This window comes from Nipponia nippon, unplaced genomic scaffold (assembly GCF_047370975.1).
Source record: "Nipponia nippon isolate SJK-2023a ecotype South Korea unplaced genomic scaffold, ASM4737097v1 scaffold_7, whole genome shotgun sequence".
Taxonomy (NCBI): Eukaryota; Metazoa; Chordata; class Aves; order Pelecaniformes; family Threskiornithidae; genus Nipponia; species Nipponia nippon.
Window position 1 is genome coordinate 16899323 of NW_028262391.1, and position 25294 is coordinate 16924616.

Below are 25294 nucleotides of genomic sequence, written 5' to 3' on the forward strand. Positions count from 1 at the left end.
AGACAACCTGACAAATCCAGAGATGCACACATGCAGTTATGTAAAATCCATCCCATTTCCTGTGCATGAAAGGAGCAACACAGCATGGTGATGTTCCCTGGCAGTATAAAGCTGCCCCAGCCTGGCCTCCATAGCACTGCACAATGTTTCTGAGTAAAAATCTGGGGTAGCAAACCCTAATCAGGACTATGAAAATACACAGAGAAGACACTATTTATCAGCATGGAATATTACAAGAATTAAGATATTTATTTAAAGAGGGAGAATTTACCTTTTTCTGCATTACAGTTTTGGCAAGACGCAACATTACGTTTTGGCAAGACGCTTGTGCATATCCTAAAAACAGAGGAGCAGGCAGGGTACTTAACTGTCTTCCTATTTCATTCTTCAGTAATGACTAGAATTAGAAATGCCTGTTAATTAATGTATTACAGGTCGTAGAATACTAACAATGAAAATTAGTGTAACTTGCTAATTATGGTTTGTTTGATAAGCAAACTGTGGAATTCTTTAGTTGGAATATGTTTGCTGCATACACTCTACAGCAAGGATCAAACCTTTGAAAGAAACATCAGCATGTTAAGTCCTATTACATTGCAAGGGTATCATTAACTATTTTTTGTTTGGTTGGTTTTGTTTTTCTAGTGTGGGCAGAAAGGCTGAAGTAGATGGAAAAGCAATTTTTTTCTCCCAAGTTTCCTTCTTGCTGTCTTCCCTTGATGGCAGCAATAGAAGCTATATTGATGTAGAATGATACTCTTGACATCATCATGTTAACAATTGGTCTACTCTGCTCATTTTCACCAAGGCCTGCTGGGTAATTTTACTGAAGTCAAGTTATTTTTATGAGAGCCTCTCAGCAGAAGGGAGGGCACTCCATGCCATCTTTGACATTCACAGTATGCTGGCACATTGCAGCTGCTTTCCCAGAGACTGGAAGAATAATCAGCACTGCAGGATCTTCTGCAAAAATCAGGGAAAGACATGTCTTAGGTCTCTGGAGAAGTACAAGCAAAAGGTATTCACTGCATGGATCTGAACCACCACCCGTCTTTTCTGCAGCCAAGGAAGTTTAGTAAAATGTCCAAATCTAACCTGAATCTGGCAATTATTCAGAAAAGAAAAGAAAAGTTTTATTTAAAAATAAAACTAGTAAAAAAGCACTACTGAATACCTCACCAACAGGACAGAGAAAAAAAAGCTATACAGACTTGAGTAGCTGGAATGATTATTTAGCTAAGTCCAAAAGAGGCTCAGTCATATCAGTTATCTGTTCCATCTTAATATAATAGCTACTGTTTTTTTACTTAACTGGTGTACAACTGGGCTGAGAGTTCACATCTAAAGTAGAGAAGCACCAGATGTAGGAGCTAATGTGTTAGTGGTGCTTCTCTTTGTCATGTGCTATGGTCATGGGAACTATAGGAGATCAGAAAGTAACTGTGAATCAATTGCCACATACCAAAGAAAAATAAAAGAGAGAGAATAAAACAGTTGCATGTGTTCTTATGTGCACAAAAAAATGACCAACCAAAATAAAGGAAAACAAAAGCAAGAGTGATTATCCAAAGCTTAGTCTAATTTTCAGTTATAAATTAAAACCATTGCAGTAACACTGGCTCTGTTGTGTGTTGTTTTGTTTTTGTTTTTGTTTTTTTTTTTTCCTCTGAAAAGATTCACAACTATTTGGTAAATAAAAAGTTTGAAAAATCCTGATTTACAGAACCCCTGAATATCAGGGGATGCTAATATTTTTTCTACAGCTCTTGGTAGATTGTAATCATCCCTAAATTAGCATTTTAAAAGGAAACTACATCTTATTTAGAGAATTTATTATTTTCATTCAAAACTCATGAGCCTAATGGACAACTGAAAGACCATCAATCACATTTTAGTGAGAGAATTTGTACCAGCTTTCACAATACTAACATGAATGATAATAATAAGTGTATTCTCTCAGAATTTTCAGTGACTAAGACATAGGTTGGCTTCAGGAAAAAGCAATTCCATTTTATACCCACAGATTTTTCTAAATTCATGATGTAACAATAAAAATCACAGCTTTTGTACTTTCTTGTGTACAAAAGGAAGTCCTGAAACCTAAAAGTAACAGCTCAACAGCACCAATTTAGAGACTATCAACTGTTCACATTTAAAATATTATCTACTCTCACGTTTCTATCTCAGCAGTTTACTGAATTGCCAAGGAGGTTTATGGTGATGGTCTCCAATTGCTATTTATGATCACTGGTTTATACACCACAAGACGTCAAGTTCCAAGAATTATCACTCCACACCAGTAAGGGAAAAGGGAATTTGATCTTGCTGATAGCCATGTTATACTGAAATAAATGTATTATTATGATTATGATATATTAGGATGACTTTCAGAACATTCAAAAAATCTGAATTGGACTTTTCTAGACCTCCCAGCAGCACTCCTTCATTGGCCACAGGAGAGAATATAAGTTTGAATCATAATGCACCATTGTAAGGCTTGTTGTCTTTGGAGAGCGGATCATGCCAGTTGTGAATAACGTGCACAAAGTGAACCTCCTGTAATTTTAACTGAGAGTGAGATAGATCATTTCTTCTGTACACCTAATCCTATCCTTGGCCTATACTGAAAGGCAACTTAATTTTTTGAACTTTCTATTGAGTTAAAACTTCTTTGCAGTCCCACAAATACTTTATAAACTTATTCTCCAAGATGTGCTATGCCATAAATTTTTTAAAAATGTGTTTCTGTAATGAGCCATTCCTTCACTGTGAGTGAGCATGGGGATTCACTGCCCAGGTTGGAGCTGGAAGTGGCAAACACACCAGCTTTGGTACATAACCACAGACTTTGGTATAACTGACCTTGCCTTTCCCATTTCTTTTCCAGCTCCCAGCCTCCCTTCCCTCTCTTTCTGTCCTGGACCAGGGGCTTCTCATCTCCAAAGATGCAGTTTATATACCCCAAACAATGTGCCTTTCCCACGTGCTTTTGAGAAGGTTGTGAGTCTGGTGAGGAAAAGGCCAGAAGCAGACCCCGCGCCTCTGTCAGGGCTCAGCCTCTGGGCACAGGCATTTCCTTTTGCCTCTGTCCTACATCACTTTGTTCCTCCCTCCTTCAAAGGGTCTTTGTATTTTAGAGCATATCTGAAAGCGCATTGGGTATTCTGTTTACAATGTTATTTTGCAGAGCTCTAATTACTAATGTATTTAGCATTCTGAGTCTAGAATTCAAGCCTTTTGACAAATTATTAATCACAGAGATGAGAGGCTCAAAAGTAACAAAATGAAAAGCTTACTTGTGGCCATAGGCATGTTAATCTTTGTAATTCAGCAGTTATGGTTTTTGACAGGAATACTAACACAAATCATACAACGGGAAAGTTTCTGCATGAGGACTTATTTTCTGAGTGACACATAGATTAGTAGGAGCCCTCCTGCTTCTCTTAGCTGTGCATCAGCTTCCCTTCAGCCAATTTTGTTGAAAGAACAAATCAATGTCAACTTACTTTCCCCACTCATCTGGCCTCCTCTAGTCTGCTTCTTAGAACTGTGTAGGAAAAAACAAAAAATTCTTTACATCATATTTTTAAGTAGGAGAGCAATAGATTTAATAGACTTAAAACAAACAAACAAACAATCAAACAACAAAAACCCCAAAGATCTCATAAACTAATGTAGGAAAACCCTGGTTTTCTTTTTCTCTCCCTTCATATTGAACAAAGAGAACATAATCTTTCTGTACATTTTCAGTCATTGTGCTGAGCATCTCCAACGTTAGGAAAATTCTGGTCACTGGCAAAGAAAATAAATCTAAAGAAAATAATTCCTAAACCACAATTATTTCATCTTATTTCATTCACTGGCAAAAGGAAAAGGAAAAGAGAAGGGGAGAAAGGAAAAGGGGAAATATGTTAAAATGAAAAGACCCTTCCAGAAACTTGAAAGACCTATAGGCAATTACTGCTCAATTACAGTTTCCCAAATTGACTGTCCCGTTACACTTTAGGAGCATTTCCTCCAGTCTGTATTTCCATCAATTGGTTATGAGCATGTCAGTGAACAGGATACTAAGCTTTATCCAAATTTCCAGTATAGCACACTGACTGCTTCTTTTTAGAGCCTAAGCATTCCATCAAAGAAGAAAATCGAATCAGTTTGATACGATTAGTTCTTGATAAATCTGTTTTGGTTGTTTCTTAAAGCCTTATTGGACTCATAATTATCTGGTCACTGTTAACCTTTTTGCAAAGACAGGAGGAGGAGGAGGGCTTTGAATGCTTCCTCCCTGGCATCTACTGTTTTTCTCTCCCATTAATTGGTAGCCTGACTCATTTCATTGTTCTCTTTTTCATCTAATGTATTTATAGAACCTCTTCCCTTCTTTAGCCCTAGTAAATCTCAATGTACTCAGCACTTTAGCCTGGCTGATTTTAATGCTAAATATTTTAGATAGCCTATGAGAGTCATCTGCCCTTTTTTCCATTTTTGTATGTCTCCTTTTGTATTAAAGATACCATGACACAGCCAAATTACCTTTCTTTACCTTCTTACTTTCCTCTGCTTTTAGGCAGTTGGCTGTTGTACCAGTATGACCTGGGTTAGTCATGCTCAGATTCATTTATCTGGACACTTTTGTACCATCAGTGAATCTTGGTTTGTCAATTATTTCTCACACAGTCCTCCGGCGACACTGTCTGCTAACTCAGTGGCAGCAGATTGAGCTGAGCGTGCTGCTCAGCCCACCAGATGTTCTGAATAAGCCTTTAGATAGCTGTTGTTCAAATCCCTACTATAACTATAATTTTACCTGGGAAGCAGTGTAATTTGTGACAGTTTTCAATTCTCACTAAAAGCACAGGCAAATTATGATACTATCTGGAAATGAAATTTTAGATTTAAGAACTTTGAGTCTTATTAAAAGCATATTACAACCCAAGATAATTGTTTCAGTTGAGGGTATAACTAGTGCTTTGTGGGTAAAACCCAAACTAATTAACTGTCTCTGCCAGCTGCAGTTTTTGAACAAGGTACAAATACTATGTATTTTCTACTAATTTTAGTAATTTGGATTGTTATTGTTCAATGACTGCAAATCATCTGAGCCCTCAGAGCCAGACAAGTAGTTGGTTACATGCAGCAAGGGCACCTGCTAATTCCTGTTCTTTATTACTAATACAAAACCGATCGGGATGGATAAGATGACTGCTATCACCAGACACATATAAAGACCGATAGTTTTGTGACAGTTAGTTTTATATTCAGGATTGCAGATGACTAGGGGTAGCTAAACAAACATCAATCAGGAACATACGTTAGCCGTTACTTTATCACAAACCTCCTTGTGAATATCTGAACTGAAGCATATATTTGATGTTCATAGACTGACAGAAGCAGACTCTTGGACATAAAAAAAATACAAAGCAATTTTGTATATTGCAGATGCCGTATTACATAGGGCTACTCAGATGGCACTCAGTAGAGATGCTTTCTGTTATGCTAGTGATTTGATCTGTAACCTGCTGTTATACTATTTCTTTCCACTCTCTGCCTTTCATTAAGGGAAAAGGATTACCTCTGCCTGTGCATTTGTACAGCACAAGTCCAAACTGGGTCCTGATTCTAGAGAAAACAAAGCAACAAAAAAATCATCTTCCCAGTCATACCAAAATAGTCATTCCATATAGTCATACAGAAGTATTGGCTATTAGCTGATAAACCTATAGTAGCTGCTGTATATCTGCAATACACAATAAATAGGACAAATCCAGTTATGTCAATTGTAATACTTAACCACTGCAGTAAATACATATGTTATCTCAAGAAAACTGCTTCTATCTGTGATGTGTAGAAAAGCAACAATTACAGTCATTTAATTGATCTCATACAAGTGTATCTCTGAAGCTAACATATACAGAGATATGATCACCTAATCTATTAGGGCAGTATTGACATTTGCAGGAATTGCTTTCTGAAGATTAAGATGAAACAAAGTTGGGATTGATTTAAGTATTCAAAAGGGTTTTATTCACTGGTTTCACACTGTAGCAACTGTCAGTTCTGAAAGTCAGATGGATTTAAATTGATTTGAAATGGAGTTGTTATTTAATTATCCGGCACAATTGCTGCATATGAAACTTATTGATTATTGTGAGAGTCTCTCTGTGGCAAAAAGCTTACAGCAAAGAGAGATTCAAGTCAACAGATGAGAGGAGAACTGTTAACAGGCTGATGCAGAATGAAGACATACAAGACTAAATCACCAAGGAGTGTGTTTTGAAAGTCTTGTGCATTTCCAGATTGGCTAAGGATTAAGAGCTTTATGCAAAAAAAATACATTGAATAATTTCTAGGAAACTGAAATAATTTAGACTTCAAAGTGGAGCAGCAAACTTAAAAACATCAAGCAGCAGAAGAAATCATGCTCTTTTAGAGGATCTTAATATTACAGCAATTTCAGAAGATGCAGAAGTCTAGACTTTAATGCTCTCCTCAGACCAAAGGGATACAAAAATGCCTTCCTCAGTCTGTACCTCTGTAGAGGCACTGATGAGGCATGCCTTGGTTCTGGCACCCTTATTCTTGACTCCTTTTCACACAGGGGCATCAGTATCATTGAGATCAGGTGAGAAAATCACCCATGCCAGCACATCCAAGGGAGCTTTCTTGAAAGGATATGTGTGAAGGGAAGAGGGAGGGGAGGTGGCACTGACTGGGGGTTTCTGTCCCCAAATTAATGACTGATCTCATCAATATTTTCAGTGATGATACAGTACCTAATTCTGCAAATGTGCTCCTAAAGGCCTCCTAAATTTTGAGCCTCTCAGGAATTTAAATGATAGAAAACCTGGATCTTTTTTTCCAGATAATCCAAATCAGGGTTTGGTCACAAGATGTTCAGCTTTGTCACAGCTGAGACAGCTTTAGACACACCAATAAATGAAATGCTAAGAGTCTGAAGAAACTCTTATGCCAAAAAGAGTCCTGGGAAACTCTGGAGTAACGCAGCAAGTTGGTGGGATTTGCAGAATTACAATTCTGCACTTGTTGGCTAAATTTCAGCCTTTGGGGCATCTTCAGGTCATGCAGAAATACTTGCAATTGGTTGCAAACGTACTGACTGAGAGCAGAGCTCCAGAGCATATGTGACACCACAGTTTCTAAAATCACACCTATCTCCATAGTGAATGAATGCCTCGGTGAGAAAAATTATACTGCTCACAAGGGCATAATATAGATTGGACATTTTTATCAAATAAATCAAAACTCTGATCTCTTGCAGATTAGCTCCCAGATGGTCAAATCCTAGAGGCCAGCTCAGACAAATTATATTTGAAGTCAATGGGAATTTTACCAAGCCAGTATTGGGATTGCAGTATTTGGTTCTGAAGAATAAAATACATTTCTGGCTATGGAACAATACTCTACTAAACTTTAAAGATATACTTTACCAACTGAAAATGTAAACTCAGATGTCTGAGGAGTATCAAATTGACTTTGGCAGTATTTGATTCTACAAAAACAGCTCCACAAACTCTGTGGCTATGGTTGTTTTTGCTTGAGGCTTTGTTGCCTCCTTCAAGTTTGAGCAGATAAGGAATAATTGGAATTATTCAGCCATCATCGGGAGCAATCCCTAATACATAAAGCCATGGTGTAGCTCCCAGTATTCAGCCTGATGCTTATCCCAGAAAAAAATTACTCTAACTTGGGCTCCCTTCAGCTATTCCCCATTATAAGTGAGGAGACAGGAAAGGTGCTGCAGCATACTGTTTGAAGGAATGACGTTGAATTTAACAGCACTGTAAAGAACGAACTTTAAGACCCTTTTATTTCTGTGTTTATTTTCTGGAAGAAAGTGGAGGGATTGGGCTAAAAAGTGGTTTTCTAGGTCAGCATAGTCAGCTCACCTGATTTTGTGAGCTGTAGAGCAAAAATTTCTACAAGCTTTCTCTTCTAAAATCTGAGACACATGTCTCAGGGAGTAGGGCACTGGAGGTGTTTATGGGTTAGGTAAATTGAAGAGCTTATCCAAAAAATCACATTTTCGTCTGGGCAAAAACTAATAAGAAAATTAGAGATGCATTTTTACCACCCTTCAAACTACAATGAGCAAGATAAAATGTTTTTCTTTTGACATTTCTGGACAAAGACTATTGGACAAATTCAGGTGATTATTTAGAAAGAACATAAAGTAAACCAAACCTCAGATCTAAAACAATTCAAATTTTGGCAAGACTAGTTTCCCTTTGATCACACAGTATTGCTTCAAGCACAATTCAGCAGAAGTGCCAAGATTTGGTTGAATTCGTATTGAAATTCTCCCCTCCCTTCCTCCTTCCCACCCTCCCATGATTTGCAGTGCGCTAAATTACAAAGTAGCAAACTTCAATGTAATTAAAACTATGTTCCACTTTGAGGAAATACTTATTGCAGAAATTGAGATGAACTAAAGTTCTCAGATTTTTAACAAAGCCAAATAAGCTTGATGATTTCCAGAGTTGTTCTGCAAGGGTCAAACGCAACTTCTTTTATACCCTCATGGGTTCATCCATCACTGGTAAAATAATATGGGCTTTTGTAGATCACTCCCTTGCAACCACTCATAAATAAATGGTACAGCTCGGTAAATCTGCATCCCTTATATGCCCTCTGCAGTTTTATGCCTAAATTAAAAAGTCAGAATCTATTTCATACTGTCAAATGGATCTTTAGCAACTGGGATTTGTTTTCATATTGTTGCACCTAGTAAGCATAGAGAATACATGAGCTTTTTCTCTAAATTAAATGAAAAGATTATTGGTTTTGCCCTAAGCAGACATTATAGAACATGCCCAAGAAGATAAATGTAGAAAGCAAAATATAGCAAAAGACTGAGTACTTGTCAAAACCAAATTGAAGGCAGTAGGCAGCAAATTGGATTTTCTTTTACAATAACATGCAGTTCACATGCTACTACTGTAATGAATATTATAATGTGTGCTTTCTAATATAATATCTGGTGATGCATTTCTAGAACTATTTCTCAAAGCTTAAGGATATTCTTGCTATATCATGGCTCAGTACATAGTAATGATAAGTTTGTTCTGTTCACTGCATAGCCTTAAGGATATCTTTTTTCTGAAGAAAGGAAAATATTAATCCCTAGATTTCTCTTTCAGTTACAGTGATTTAAAGCTATGAAACGCAGCAGATTTGCAACAATGTCATCACGCTGGCCAGCTCCCAAATACCTATGGGTTGCTTTGAAAACCAGCACAGGTATGATAAACAAGCATTAAATGTTCCCTGAAGCTAAGAAACAACACTGAATCATGTGGCTACAAACCCAGTCTGCAAATTATGAGTTCAAAACAACTTGATTCTTCTAATTTTATGAAAAATCCAAAAGGTGGGTAATAAGGACAGGCATGATCATGAGCCAGCAGACCCAATGTGGTTTGCTGCATGGCTCTGCAGCACTGGGCTGGTGAAAGCAATCTTAGGTGGGCAGATGACTCTAAGTGATGTTTCCAGGAAAGTCACTCTTTGACCAAGGAATTGAACCCTGCTATTCTACACAAGATGATAATTTTTACATTTACAATAGATTTTTTTTTTTTTTGTAGATGGGAGGAAGGGCCTGCCATGTGCAACGCATATAATGTAAAGAAATGGGAGCAGACAAATAAAGATCTTTTTATACTAGAGATTAAACTTTACTATATATTTCAAAACTAAGAAGTATAGGCAAAAAAAGCAATAATGTGAAATGAGACAGGACCATGTGGGTGAGAAGGGATGTTTGGCTGTCATAACAAAGCAATACCTTTCTGAACAATTTAGATCTTCAGGGAACATTTCTTGCTGAATTTAGCTTAAAAATAAGGCAATCAGAAAACACTGATATGCTGAGTCTCGAAGTGATAAAAAATGTACATGGATGTTAGCCTTGGGGATTACTGTATGTGTTACATATCAGATAATAACTGAAAACAAGTTGTATATTGTGCTGTATAAATGCTATTTAAAATAAAGAACCTAAGGAGCTCTACTAGTACTGTGCAGTCAGTAAAAGCAATGTCGCTGACTGTTGGTTCAAGCGCACCCACAAAATGCTGCTTTAAGAGAAGCAAGCTAATGCAGCAAGACAAAAGATGATTACTTTCAGGAGTTTAGTCAGAGTGCATATAAAACTTGACTGAAAAAGTTACAAATATCCTGTATTTTTTAACTCTTATCAGGGAAGAACAGATTTGATATTTAAGAATATATTAATTTCTGGTAATTTTGAAAGGGAAAAAAGTACCTTGACTCTATCTATCTGTTTGTTTCCCCAAAGAAGATCCCACATTTCTTCAACAGAAAAAAAAAAAGCAAAAAAAGTACCTTGACTCTATCTATCTGTTTGTTTCCCCAAAGAAGATCCCACATTTCTTCAACAGAAAAAAAAAAAGCGAAAAAAGTACCTTGACTCTATCTATCTGTTTGTTTCCCCAAAGAAGATCCCACATTTCTTCAACAGAAGCAGGCTGAGGAAGGTAAGATTGCTCAAACCCACTTCAAAATTCCAATTAGTCCAAAACTTGTAATATGTGGGAGATCTTGTAGAACTGTCAAAAAAGGCTTAATGTTTTTGTCTTGGAGATATTTCTGAAGAATTTATTAATATTTTGTGTGATATCCAATGTTTGCTCACTTTTTTGTTCCCTATCTCTCTTGACAATTTATTGATTCCTGTGGATTATTCAGGTCTCATGTTTAGATCATCACAAATCTGATGTCTAGGACTTTCAAATTTCCATGAGTTCCAAGTTTTAGATCAGTTTCTTTTTTATAATTACAAGCGATTAGTTACTACAGACTTTATTCCTACTACTAATCCTAGTACTAATCCTTCTTTGGAGCTAAGCTGATGCTGTGTCATTATTTATTTATTAGATATTGATCACAGGATTTATGAAGCACATGAACCCAATAGGAAGAATGTTTCTTTTAAAACAAAGCTAGTTTAGCATAAAGATTAGAGTCAGATGGAATTTCTGGAAAAATATATTTGGTTTTGTTCTTTTTTTTCCATGTAGATGATTACTGGATTGAATTGTCATTGTCAGTAAAAAACTATGAAATATAATGAAAAATCATTATCAAGTCCAAGGAGGGTGGCTATTCTCCAGTTGTATTTCTCAGAACACAGTGGGTAATAACGATACACATTTCAGAAAATGGAGGAAAGGATAGTCAAAAAACCCAGATGTCTTGAAAATGCTAAATACACACAAACTTGCAATGTGTTATAGGAAAGTCAAATCATCTTCCCTTAAAATTTACAGCAGGTTAGCTAAAAAGAGAAAACACAGCCAGTAGCTGAATGCAGCACAGAGAAGCTGAGATGCAGCACTGGACCACTGCTGCTGATTTCCAAGGCTGCACAGTGGAATTTCAAAGGAAGGTGGCAAGAAGAGAAGAGCAGCTCATAAGAAATTATCATTTGAAGGTGACAATTTCCTGTTTTCATCGTAAGCCCTCTTTGTCAAGGTGTGACTGAATAAAATTGAGAGACTTTCACAGGTATCAGTTGTTTGTACACAATAAAACCCAGCTTCTTTAATCCACTGTATCCTCTTTTTTACTTATATACTTGCAAATTGTATTTAGTATAGGCTTTCTCTTACTGTTGACACAAAATTACTGAGACTTCTATATGACTCAAATGTTATTAGCAAATTAGGGAATGATTTTAAATGTGGAAAGATTTAACATAGGAAAAAATTGTAATTTTAAAACTATAAAAGCTAAAACAGCTACAGAAAAACTTCAAAGAATGAAACAGACCTGTCTTTTTCGCAACTTAGTTGCCATATTAGTTGATAGTGTTAGGAGAACCTTGAAGTCAAAAAACCCACTGGAGAATACTAAGTTAAAGTCTAAGTGTTTAAAAATATATATGTTGATACAGAAACAGACACAGACAACAGAGAATTGTGTATTCCTACTCAGACATCAGTATAAATATGTTAACTCATTAGGTGTTATAACTATTTTGTGATGTAGACTCATACAGCTAAAGTACTTTTCTATTATCATTTGTATTGTGGTGAAGTCTGTCTTTTGCAGCAAGCAAACAAGCAGGAGTTTGCTAATGAACATTTGAACCCTTTTAAATACGATTTGTGTTACAGCCAGACAGCTAACGAGCAAATAAGATGTTTTAGCTTGGTCAGCATTAACAAATGAAAACCCAAAACAGATCAGGAAACTGGAAATAAATCCGTCCTTTAAGTCCAGTAGGAATGTAACACATTTTTTCGTTAGCATGTTCAAAGACAATATTGGGGTAAAAAAAGTCAGATTCTGACCATTTCATGTTCTTTCAACAAAGACATAACTGAATACCTTATTATGAAAAAAGCACATCAGTAAGAATAAAAAAAGAAAAAGATACAGAGATACCAATACAGATCAGAAAAAATTAAAAAGATTAATTTCTTGTTAGACGTAACAGATGTCTGAAACTCGTGCTGTTGTGTTTAAGCAAAGCTGATTTGCTTGCCTGTAACTCAATATTAAGCTGTAGATTAGTTTTGCACTATAATTTATATAATCAGCTTCTGAATTTAACCACATCTATTTGGAAGAGGTGGAGAAAATATTCCTTTTAGCACTGAGCAGTTCCAAATTTCTCCAAAGCCTGTGGTGATGAATGCCAACATACTCCTGCCTTAGAAATATGAACTCCAGACTTTGCTGATGAACCTGAAAACTTTCCAAGGTATTTGGAGACCACCTACAGTGAATTTGTGCTTGACCTTGAGGGGAAAAATCTCAGGGAGGCTACCTCAGCATGCAGTACAAACTTCAGCAACTGAAAATTCTGTCCTTTACAAAAGCTGCGGGACCAAAATTACACACAGAAGCATGAAAAAGTGGCATAGAAGCAGACAGAATTAAATGGACACAGAAATAGCAAAATATTTTGGGCTAAGTCTCATAGCATATAGGCAATTGTTACTCTAAGTGATTACACTAAGATGAATGGGGAATAAATAAGTAGGCCTGTAAACAATTACTGTTTTAGAGACTCATTATCACGCTTCTCGTATCTGATGGCGTCACAAGAAATCTCTTGATATTAACATGAGGAAATATTACATGTACACACAGCCACAACTCTTTCTCTTTATTCCCAATCAGTTCAGATCTTGGCCTACTGTGGGCAGCCCGTCCGGGCTGGCTGTCGCCCGTGTTCCTGTCGCGGAGGTCAGCCACAGCATGAATCTCTCCATGAGCCAGGGATTACAAGGCTGCTTCTTCCCTCTGTCCCAGTGATCCCAGAGCCATCCCCCTTCACCAGGCTCTGCAGAAACAGGCAGACCGCTGACCTGTTTCGGGGAGCACAGTCACTTAACCACCCTTTTCTGTAAGCTGCTGGTAGCAATCCCAGCCTGGTATAGCTGAAAGGTTGTACTGGAAACCACCTATTTGATGTGGCCAGTCTCCACGTGATATGGCAAGAGATTTGATAAGTTTTTAAGTATTTTTAAAATGTGGAAGAGGAAAGCTAAGAAGACAAAACAAGGTGCTCAGGTCTAGCACAGCTCTCCCACCACAACAGGTGAGAAGCTACATCTCTTACTACAGCTAATAATGTCAGCAGATCTGTAGAGGCAGACTGAAGATCTGCTTCTTCCCCTGCAGACTTCATCTGCAGTTGGAGTGGGCCTAATCAATAACCTTGCAAGGGGAAGAGAGAATTTAATAGGTTCAAAGGACTTTGCTCAAAACTCCTGTTTTGTACCAGCATCCCAGCTGAAAATACAATGCATGCCTATTTTGCTCATCATAGTTTTATAAGTTACAGTAGCCTGAGGCACTTTTTTCCTCCTCCGTCCTCCTCAAATGCAATGAATTCAGCCGCAGGGTTTTGCAGCCTCTGATCAATATTTACTTAGCAAGACAATTTTAACAAGAACAAAAATATTCTCTCTCATGCACTGACTTCCTTTTTTTTTGAACCTGTCAAAATATCTTTGTGGTTCTAAAGCAGGACTTAAAGCCTTTAATGAGGAAAGGGAAGTAACAGAGAATTTGGAATTGATTCATTTTGAAATGTCCACAGTTGTTCAGACTACAGCTCACACAGAAGAGAGTTCATATTCAAAATAAATATTTTCTTTACCAAGCTGTAAAACCACTCACACAGTGTTGAAAGTTTATCTCCTGAAATAGATAGCATATTTAAACTGAACTGCTTCTTTACAAATTGCTTGTGGTAAAAATGTGATGGCAAACAGTTGTGATGGGCTATCAAAATGTCTTTTTTTTTTTTGGCATTTTTGTATTAGATCTCCTGTATGCACATATCTAGTCCTTCGAATACATTCCTGCTAGATAACAATTGTTAAAAGATTATAACCAATCTGTTGACTATGCTAGGTGGCATAGCAGGAGTTTTGTGAAGCTTGTTTTATTCTGAGGAAGGAAGCGTGCATGGGACTTGCACAGAGCCTTATGAAAATAATCTCTGATCACAGTGATAGTAGCTTGGAAATACAAAATAAGCTTCTTGTCACAAGAAGTTTTTCTTGATGTTTTAAATATTCTTAATGTCAAAAGAGAGTTAATTACAGGCACATATAATTTAACACTACGAAATTGGATGATAGTAATTTCTAGTAGAAAAAAGTCAAGAAGATGTATGTAGTGGTGCTTAGTTATTGAGAAGATTATAAATTTAGGAGAATATTGCCTTTAGGTAAATTTTTTTCAAATCTTGTAAAATTTTTCTTTCATTTAGTATAAATCAGCCTCAGAAAACTAAAAATACCATTTTCACAGTGTCAAATCATTTTTAAGGGGTGACTGAAATATTACTGATTCTATCCACCACTGATTTTATCCACCACTGTTGTTACAAGAGCAGCCAAGTTTTTTAAAACCAATTTTGTAATGGAGATGCTATCTAAAAGTCTAAAGTTGTTCTTACTACACTGAGAAATGAAAATGCAAAACTTTATACTGCTTATGAACAAGCTCTAGGGAATTCACAGTGTCTAGAATGACAGAAATAAATTAAAAAAAGAAATGTTTGACCTTGCACATTCCTTCCTTCAGCCACTGACCTTGATTTCCCCCTTTGCTCTAGTTTTTTTGCTAGACATGGATCCAGACAGGCTCACTGAATCAAAATGCCTTGCAATTATTAATTTGTATGATAATTAACATTTTGGACCCATTATTCAAAAGCATCCACAGTTCAGGGCAAACCACAAGCCTAAACTCCAAACAGGCTTCAACACTTTTTCAGGAGGGTTTCCAGAAGGGTTCCAGAGGAGATAACTATAAATATATCTTACGTACATCTGTCCTGTGAATGTTTTGCATGCCCTCCGCTCACCAAGTTACATGGGCAAGAAAGCAGCTATTTCTGATGCTAGTCTTAAAATAAGATTTTGGTTTTTACAACAAGATATTTCCTAATATTTTAGATGCTGTCAGTCTTCTTGAGTTCTGCAGTAGGAGCCCAGAAGCTAGCTGTGGATTCGGGAAAGTGACTTGAAACATGGTAGAGACTAGACCAAGACTTAGTGGTAGACCTTTCAGTGATCTGCTGAAAATTGGTTATTATTCGTCAAAGTCAGTGTGGGATGGAGAATCAGTTCTGAAGTTTCACTGGACTTCCTCCTACAGCTTTGGGCATCAAATAAGAGTGTGTAATTTGAAAAATGCCACAGGGTAACCACTGGGGTTGTCCTCAGTGGTAAGAGACTAAATTGTAAATGTTCAGTCAGTAGTACTCATCCATTGGAGAAGAAAGTACAAAAAAAAGGGTTAAAATATTTTTTTAACATTCCAAAATCTTTAGAAGGTAACAACAACAACAAAAATGGATTGAGAACCTGTAGCACACTAAACCTATGCTTAATGAACGATTGCCTCTCTTACTTCACATATTTGATCCTCAGTTGCATTACCAGATCCAGACTTAACACCCACAAAGACTCCTCAGTTACTGTGTTCTGTGAAGTATAAACCTCTTCAGGATGTTGAATTTCTACAGGGGTTATTGTATCACAATAAAGATAGACATTTAAAGTATAGCAAGGTACCTAAACTTCTAACAAACTTCTTTTGGGCATCTGGAATCATTCCCTGAAGGCCAGCTTGTTTTAAATGCAAAAAAAACATTCTGCAGAATGCCAGTGACAGTCTCCACACACACCAAGTTCATGAGGTCATGAAGCACTGAGATGTTATAGGGAAAGTACTGAAAAAACACAAGCACCAAAGACAGAAAGCCTGCATTCCTGTAGGCATGAGGGAGAAGTGACTATTGTTTAACTTTTTTTTGAGCCCGTAGGGGCTCGTTCTCCCTAGAGATATGTTTCTTGAAAAAATTAGGGATTTGTTGAATCATGTCCTATTCTCTCAGAGTCCTGATAGGTTTTCGTATCTTATTTGTTTAAAATAAACTGTTCTGCTACACTGCTATAACAAATCTCTCTCAGAATAAGGGGATTTTTATGCAAGGTTTATTGGAACTGAAATGAAGACTTAAAGTCACAACATAACAAATCATTTTCATTCCTAGCATTATGTAATTAGAAAGCACATTTCATTTGGGTTAGTTGCCATTCATCTTTTTTCCCCCTTCTTGCCCAGCCAAAGTGGAGGATGCAATATAATTGAAAACATTAGTAAATAACTGCTTGAAAATAGATTTCTTGAAAAGCTTTTAGTCTGGATTTTTCTAAACCGATGACTGCCACTCAGAGATAAAATGGGAAAGCATTAGAATACAGTTCTTTATTATCTGATTTTCAGTCAGTGGCTAAAAAGGTAGAAGCCTCTCCTCTTTTTCCCTTCTTTTATATCAAATGCATTCCCAGGCAGGTCTATCCTTTAAAGGTCAGATGTTATTCTATCCTTGACCACTTTAAAGTTGGAAGCAAACACTAAGTCTACATTACTGTGTCCATCATGTCAGTAATTCATGTTTATTTCCAGCAAGCTGCATTTAATCTTTCATACTAGAAGTTCCCAATCTCTGCTGGTGCCTGCAACACACATTCAAGCAGCCTTGCCCAGCCTGCCCATATGTAGTTACCTCTGGCAAACTCAGAAGAAAATAAAGTGGGTTAGAAAATATAGGTGTGTGCTGGGAGGAAAGCAAATGATCGCTTGCTATTACAACACACAGTTGAAAGCTGGAAACAACCAGGAATAGGAGGTTACAGTCTTACTTTGTAAGGTGAATGAAGACAGACAGAAAAGAAAGAGGTGGTGCTATATGCTTTGGCATAGGGTTTACCTGTAACTAATCTCACAATATCAATACCACAGATACACCTGGAAATCTTTTTCCTATATCTTTAAAATTTTCAAAGCTTTCCTGTCTATCAGCTCTTCACCCATGAGAAATGTGTACTTAAAAATGTGCTTATATGGCTCATCCACAGGTAGATCATTGCTTGCCTTCAATGAGTTACATACAATCTTTTGTAACTTGCATTAAAGATGACAGTGGTTTCTATTAGACCTTCCCATTATGTTAACAAGTTCCGAATTCAGTGCTAGAAATACCAGAAAGTATATACTCACATAAACGTATGTATCTAAACACTCATGTACCAAGATATATTTATGTTTTTTATAAATACAGTTTATTCCTTTCCAGCACGAAAGAGAATGAAGGTCACACTTTCAGAGAATTCAGCCACTGCAGCAAACACTGTCACAAGACGTGTAAGCATTGAAGTAACATTCAATTGTATTTTAAATGTCTGTGGTTAAAAATTACTCTGTTAGTATATGAAAATATTACAGTTGTCTTGTAGAAATGTGGCTATGATTTTCCCATACCCAATCAGTGCTGCTACTACATATTAAGCTGTTCTATTTCTTCCAGTAGAAGAACATTTTTTAATTATTTTTTGCACTTGAGACTTTGAATTTGAAACTTCTTTTGTTCTATACCCTCCTTCCTTTGTCCTTCTCATCTGCCTGATATACTGAACCAGATAAAAGCATTTGTTGATTTATTCTCATTAAGAAATTACCTGCCCCTCTCAGAGATTCCCAGAACAGGAAGACAATAAAACACAAGAACAAAGCAACGGAAAAAGATTAAAGCTAGAGCTTTCCCTCTCTTTCTGTCTATTGACAAAAGCAAGGAAGGAAGAAGACTATGCTCCCCAACTTGGACGAAACTCAGGATGCTAATAAGAATATTTGTGATCTGGCTTAATAGAGCCAGATTAAATTGTAGTTTAAATTAAATTGTACTTGCTAGATTGTGAGTTTATCAGACAACTAAAGTACAAGGCATACATTTTTGTAACTCATTAGATTTCAAAACTATAAACTAAAGACTTGGTGAATCAGATCTTTGGTGTTGAAACAGTTCTTAAAGTCAAAGGTAAACTAGTACTTAGACTATACATCTTTGCTGCACTGAAGTATGAATTATAGAAACCAGTCACAAGAATATTTATAACACTGTCCGATATGTCCTGCAAAGACAAAATTCTTCCCTAGGTTTACTTTTTTTTGTTGTTTTAGAAATTATTATTAAACTGAGAAGGAAGAAAGTAGCTTACTAAGGATAGGATTTTCTGTTAAACAATCTGGGTAGCACATTTTAAGTTTTGGAATTATAGAAAATCCACACACAAACCTTCCCCAATATTTGTCATTGTCTTCACATCTCATTCAATAGTTTTTAATGAATGTTTTCACTAATGTAAACATGTTTTACATGGTTCTAAAGCTATAACAGATGGTGTGTTGATGAGGACTTTTTGCAGTAATTCTGAATGGTTAGTACTTGGGCAGAGTGAAACGTGCATTGTATGACTGGTTTAACATTGGACAGCTAAACATTAAGTTTTTCTAGGTCTGTCATCAGGAAATGGCATTCAAAGGACCTTTGCACATCAAGTGCTACCAGTGCAACAGTGATAATTCATTAGTAGACAGATTAAATCTTACTTGCTTGCTGGATTTAATTATCAAGAGTCAGAGTAACCCTCCTTCCCTAGAGATGCATTCACTCTCCTGAGATCTCCAGGGAGATGGGGAGCAGATAGAGGAAGAATTTGCTTCCCAACAGCAGTTTTTACATGGAAAGAGAATGCCTGAAAGAGGCAAATTATCTGAGAATCAGACCCATTTCTGACACCTGAGCAGATCATCCTGGTAGTTCAGTTCACAGTCCAAACAAAACATCTTGAAGCTAAGCCAAAGCAGCAGGTAGCTATTGCTGTTTCATTTCATAGCACCTGTTTCCAAGCACAAGAGAACTTGTTTACTCTCAATTTGATTATGATGAACTTGATTTTACTTCATTATTAAAGTGTGTTTGGGGAAAAAGTAATTTCAGGTTGGCTTGGCAAACACTAGAATATCTCATCCCTTAAGGGACTGGTAAACTCTGTGCTACACAATTCTTTGTCCAACACTCTCTTCGGGAAAGATGTTTCTGTGAGGGTACTAGACCTAACTGGAGGCTGATTATACAGGCTGGCAGGCTCAGTGGGAGGTAGCAGGGAAGGTCTTGTATTTACCAGGCATTAAGCAAAGCTACTTTTTAAACAGGAAACAAGAAAGAGAGACACAAATCAGAGACCTCAGGAACTTATAACATACATAGGTTCCTACAGAGACTGTGTTTCCAGGTGCATATAACTTTGCTAAATTTTAGTTCTTTTTCTTTATTATTATTATTACTGAGACTTATTTTTAAAAAGCTACAACATTCAGAGAATCAGGCTAGAAAAAACACATGGTTTTGATAATGTCAAATTGATGTAAAATTGTATCAGCACGTAAAATTGTATCAGCACAAGTCTCAAATGCTTCATTTCTTAGAGCATCTCTCAATAGCTATTCTGGGTCAGCAGGATAATTTTTGCCATCCCAGTGAAATGAGCCATAAACCACTGAAAGCTGTGTTTGCATGAATTCCAGAGGGGCTTCTCAAAGCCAAAGCTTGCCAATATTTTGTGAGTAGAACATGTTCAACATGATAACACAGCAGCAAGTAGAATAAATCCTGTGGCTGACCTGTAAAAGATGAGGCCAAATTCCAGATGTACTGATATCTTTCAGTTCTGACAGCTGAATCATTTCGTTGGGAGCAAAAATGTAGTCTTTTATATACATCTGATTAAGAGACTGTGGTCTTGGGTAGTATTTTTTTTTTCTTTTTCCTTCCAATACTCAGCTGTTAATTTTGATATTTGGTATATTATTTGAGGATGGTGGACATGCTGACTTTGTAATTCCCTCTAAAATGTGACCTCATATTGATACTTTCTTCCAGCAAGAAGAAAAGAAATCTGAACTTTCTGGTTATTTTCTGAGCTTAAAAGGACTTCAATGTTTTCCTGAGTGAGGCATCCAAGGCTAAGGAATATTTGTACTGACAAAGTTCTTTCTGGTTAGAAGTCACACATGGAAAATGATTCCAAATCTTAGAAATAATAACTAATAGGTTAAAAGCAAGGTGACAACTCAAATTACTGTTTTAGCAAACAAGTATGAACTCTTGGAGCATTATCTGACTGAAAGATAAGTAAATAATTAGACTCAATTCTGAGAGTGAGGCTACTCCCACACAAAAGCTATCTGTACTGTTATCTCCCACTATAATAGCTTAGCAAAGGAATAAAGCAGAACTGATTGCACAAGTGATAATCTTAGTGCAGACATTGCCACAGGCCAATTTAGCTAGAGATGGAAGTGTTTCTAAACAAACAAGAAATAATAACAATAACCTCATATTCTGGTCTTTCACTGTGTTCTAGCCAAATTCTTCTGTCTGTTTCCCCTTCTTGTTTTGTTATTGGTTAGAAAGTTACCACATTAGCACCTGGGGAAGACATACAACTATAATAGGATCATTGTTCAATAGTTACTTTATTATAATATGTTTACAATTTTACAGCATTTAAAGCAAAATAAAAATTTTGCTCACAGAATCCTAGTTAAAACAGAGTTAAAAGGCCCCACAAAAGCTGATGTAACTCATCCCTTTATCCCAGGGCAGGATCAACAACAGTAATTTTGTTATTTGAGACAGATACCTCTCCAGTCCAGCTATCTTAGTTTGCTATTTGCCTCTGTTTTCTAGATGTACTTGCAGGCAGTTATGCACTGCTGGTCACTTACCTTCATGCAAAAGGACAGTTCTGGTCAGCACCTCTCCCTTCTTATATGGAGAAATCCACCTGGTAGCTTAGACCAGTATCTCTCAGAATGTGGTCACACAGCATCAGGGCTACATAGACCATATTTTATGAATTCCTGCTCAGACTTGTTATTAAAGACCTCCATCAGTGAGGATTTAATAAGCTCCATATGCAATCTAGGCTAGTGCTTAATCTTTAAACAGTTTCTCCTAATGCCTTCCCTTGTTACAAGGTAAAAGTGTTCCTCTCGGCCTACCCACCATAGACACAAAAACCAGCCATATCTGAAGGCTTTGTCTCCCAGTTACTCAGCCCTTCCTTTTCCCCAGGCCATGTTTCTCTAAATCTTCTCTGTGCTCCCTTCTGGACTTCCCTTAACACAAATGCGCAGTGTGAAACACTGTATCTTGTATATGCTCTTCCAGTTCATCCGTCAAAACCTGATGGGATTTTGCCCTCCCCATCACAGTTACCGGTACGACATTGTTAGCTCCTGTTTATGATCCGCTATTTCACTAAATCTTCTGCAGAGCTGCAGGCAGCCAGCTGGTTCCTTGCCTGTGGCCAACCTTTCCCCAGTTTGGCTTCCTAATCCTATTCTCTTTGTCCAACTGCAAAACAGGGTTTGGTTGTGTGGGTTTTTTTCTTTTTTTAGAATGTGTTTTTCCTGATTTTACTAAAGTGTCAGCCCCTAAGCCATCCCAGAAAAAGTCTGTCTTTTTAGGCTTTGCTTTAAGTCTTTTCTTTGAGGGTGTGGGTGTATGTAGCAGGAAAGCAGCCTCAATCTTTATTTAACTGCCCCAAACACAGAATCACCTTTCAATGCTGTAATAAATGTTTTATTTTCTCTTTCCTAAATAAGAAAGAGTCCTGCTTTGCTCACGTGAAAACTAAAAGCAGTACAGCAAAAAATAAATACAATGGTAAAGAAATACTGCTATTCAACCTCTCTCCTACAGCCTTACCAAGTCTTCCTTCACAAGCCTAAGCATTAGAAGGAAACATCAACTGTTTTTTTTTTTTTTAATTGACTCCCCATCTCTCATCCTAACTTTCACTAAACTCCCTACCTTTCAGAAATAATTGGGGCAATTAGTGGGTGAGTTGCAAATATATTCCTACTAATTTTCTCAAAAGAAGCTTGGTATTTAACAAACATACAAACAAAAAAACTTTGTTGCACAAACAGATGGAAACAAAGGAGGAAATGGAAATTCTAGGCAAGATGTTCTTTCAACCATATGCAATATTCCTTCCTGTTGCAGATTTGTCATCACTAATGCAAAGTCTTAGGACAGCTATGCTCTCCTGCCATTATCTGTGACCAGATTCAATGTGATTTTGAGCAAACCAGTAGACCCAGTTACAGGAGGCATCTGAATTCCTGTACCACCACCTGGTGCAATGCTCACACAGCCGCCAGAGCCGTTATCGTAGTGAATTGAAACAAAGAACTGATTTCACTGGGAAAAAAAAAAAAAAGAAAAGGAATCTTTCAGCTTGATCAGTTCAGTGCCACTAGGTGTGAAACCACAGCCAAACTTGTCATTTTGGAGAAAACGGAGAAAACAATGCTTATTTCAAAGCAGCTCATGAGGTTCAGCTGAACAATATTTGTCAAATGCATTCATCCCGCTAAAGTTAAAAGGTCCTACAGAAGTACACCAGTTTGTGAAGCTATATGCCATAGCATCAAAATAGCTTATGCTATATGCTATAGCACATATACAGCATATGTTGTATGTATGCTACCCTGCTCGTACAAGCATCACATAACCACATGCAAAGAGCAACATGCAAGGCTTGGTTGCACAGTTCTAGGCCAAGAAAAGGCACAGGACTGTGGAGAAGAGAAGCTGAGCCCAATTTTTGCCTATGTAGAGCAAAATCTAATAGCCTACACACATTGTGCCCAACTGCAAGAAGCCTCTTTACAAATGTTGTTTGTAAATGTTGTGTCCTTACTTCCTGATATGCCACAATGAAGGGTTTATGTCCACGTGTCAGTTTTTACTTTTTGAATTTAAGGCAGAGATTGTCATTAAAAAAAACCAACAATGAAAAAGCTTTCCCTAAAATAGTATCTCGCCTCCTGCCTTTAGATAATACTTTCCAAAGGCAACATTTTTCTTAACTCCATGATGGCAGAATGAGCTGTATTTTATCCTGAATTATGCAGAATTATAAATCAAAATGACTATTTTTATTGTTTTTATTTACTTATTTACTTTTCTTATTTTTATTTTTGCCTTGGATATAAGAGCCCAAGATACAGAAAGTTAAAATCCTTTTTTTCCAAAGCAAGGCTTTCCACTTCCACAGGCAGTCACTTGGAGAAGATGACACTCCTGTTCTGACAGTAAATATTTCAATATTTAGACAGAATAGAAACATTTTCCCAGGGTAGCCAAGTGGCCTTAAGCGAGAGTAGCAGACTGGTCACTTGGCACTGAAATGTGAAGTGGAGAAAGATTCACATTTCAGTTCCTACTTCAGTTAGTAAAAATTGATTTGAACCTGGGACTCTCACTTTTCATATATATATATCTTAACACTAGCAATATAATGTGACCCTTAGTTTTGTAAATGACACTTTTGCACACCAAAAAGAAGTTCATTTCTAAAGGAATTATGTGCAGAAAATTACTGCTTCTACATCTCAATAATATTGTGAAATTCCATCATGGACAGTTCCTACCATGTACCAGCTTAAACAAGAGATGCTTACACTCACTTTTCTTGGTTGGATGTCTACTCACGGCACTTTTAAAGAGTGATGAAACAGTTGAGGAAAGAGGAGCAAATGACGTGATCCATGAGTAGTTTAGTCTTAGATTTATTGATCATGTTGAAAATCCAATTCTCCGTTAGCAAACTTTCTTTTAAAGTATAAAAGCCATGAAAAGAGGCTACTTCTGAAAGGTTATATGGTTAGGAAAAAAAATTGAGAGTAATGAATTAACTCTAAATGCTGTGGCTTTAAACTATGGAACAGCACTTAATGTGCACAGCACTGGTAGTTTAATACACTTTCAATACTCTGTTGGAGAAAAGACAGCTATATAATTACAACCTAAATTCAAGCTCTCAGCATTAGGAACTGCATAACATTTCACAAAAGGCCTGATTCTATCTTTTTACCTTCTCTGAAGCTTTCAGAAACACCAGTAGGATTTGGAGGTCAACAAGAAACTAAAAATAAGTCTATAAAGGAGAAAACGTGCAGTCCATAAGAATACTACAGTAAACTGCACGTCCCTTCCTCTGAAGGCAGCTGTGGCTTTTTAAATTGTTAATGAACACTCTTGTGAAGGAAATAACTACCTATAGATATGATTAAATACAGAACAGAAGGTCATGCTTGAATATACCAAATATATTCTAACCTTAATGTTAAGAACATGATGTATTTCTAATACCGCTGTGGAGATGTTCAATAAAATACGGTAGCATTAAAAAAATGCTGTTTTGATTAGCTGTGACACAAGGATATTTAAAATTCTTTTTTGGCTCTTGTTTCAGTCTTTGTGATTTCCCAAAAGGTGTATATATTCAGGGTCATAACAAAAGGAATGATTTATAGTCTAAATTCTTAATTTTACAGTTCATTACCAAATCCTCATTTAATTTAATACCTTATTTTCCTCTGGCCAATGCATTATCCTTAGCGTTTCCAATTTTATATAAGTATACCATAATATTCACAGAACATTAGAAAGAAATAATTATGTGCAATCTTTCTGAAAAACAAATCATTACAAATAACCCACTGTTTCCTAATATATGAAAAGAAAAAAAGATGGAAAACACACTTGATATCCATTAATCTAGTAGAAAAGCATATCTCTCTCTTTCCAGACAATTAAAATTATACTTTTGGGGCTTTAAAGAATACTACATAATTTCAAAAACAATAGGAAAACATTAACATAAAATTTTAAAAATATTTCAAAATATTTTCCTTTTTTTTTTTTCTTAGAGTGCTATTTCTAAATAGAAAGAATTATTTGTAGACTAATTGCTAGCTTTCCAGATACATTAGCTCTCTGGTAATGTCATTATATCACATTAAACCATATGAACATATATTTCAAAGAGAAGGAACTGGTAAAAGAAATTCAAATACC

The 25294-nt window shown here is 36.5% G+C and overlaps 1 long non-coding RNA gene across 1 annotated transcript in view; it reads right to left on the minus strand.

Moving 5' to 3' along the window:
- Nucleotides 1–370: 370 nt before the first annotated feature.
- Nucleotides 371–25294, minus strand: part of LOC148050843 (uncharacterized) — a 327289-nt gene continuing 302365 nt past the window's right edge. The window contains exons 4-6 of the long non-coding RNA XR_015700760.1: nt 5573–5619; nt 3507–3547; nt 371–963 (exon numbers count right to left, since the gene is read on the minus strand). This is a non-coding gene — a long non-coding RNA (uncharacterized LOC148050843). The remainder of the gene's footprint in view (nt 964–3506; nt 3548–5572; nt 5620–25294) is intronic.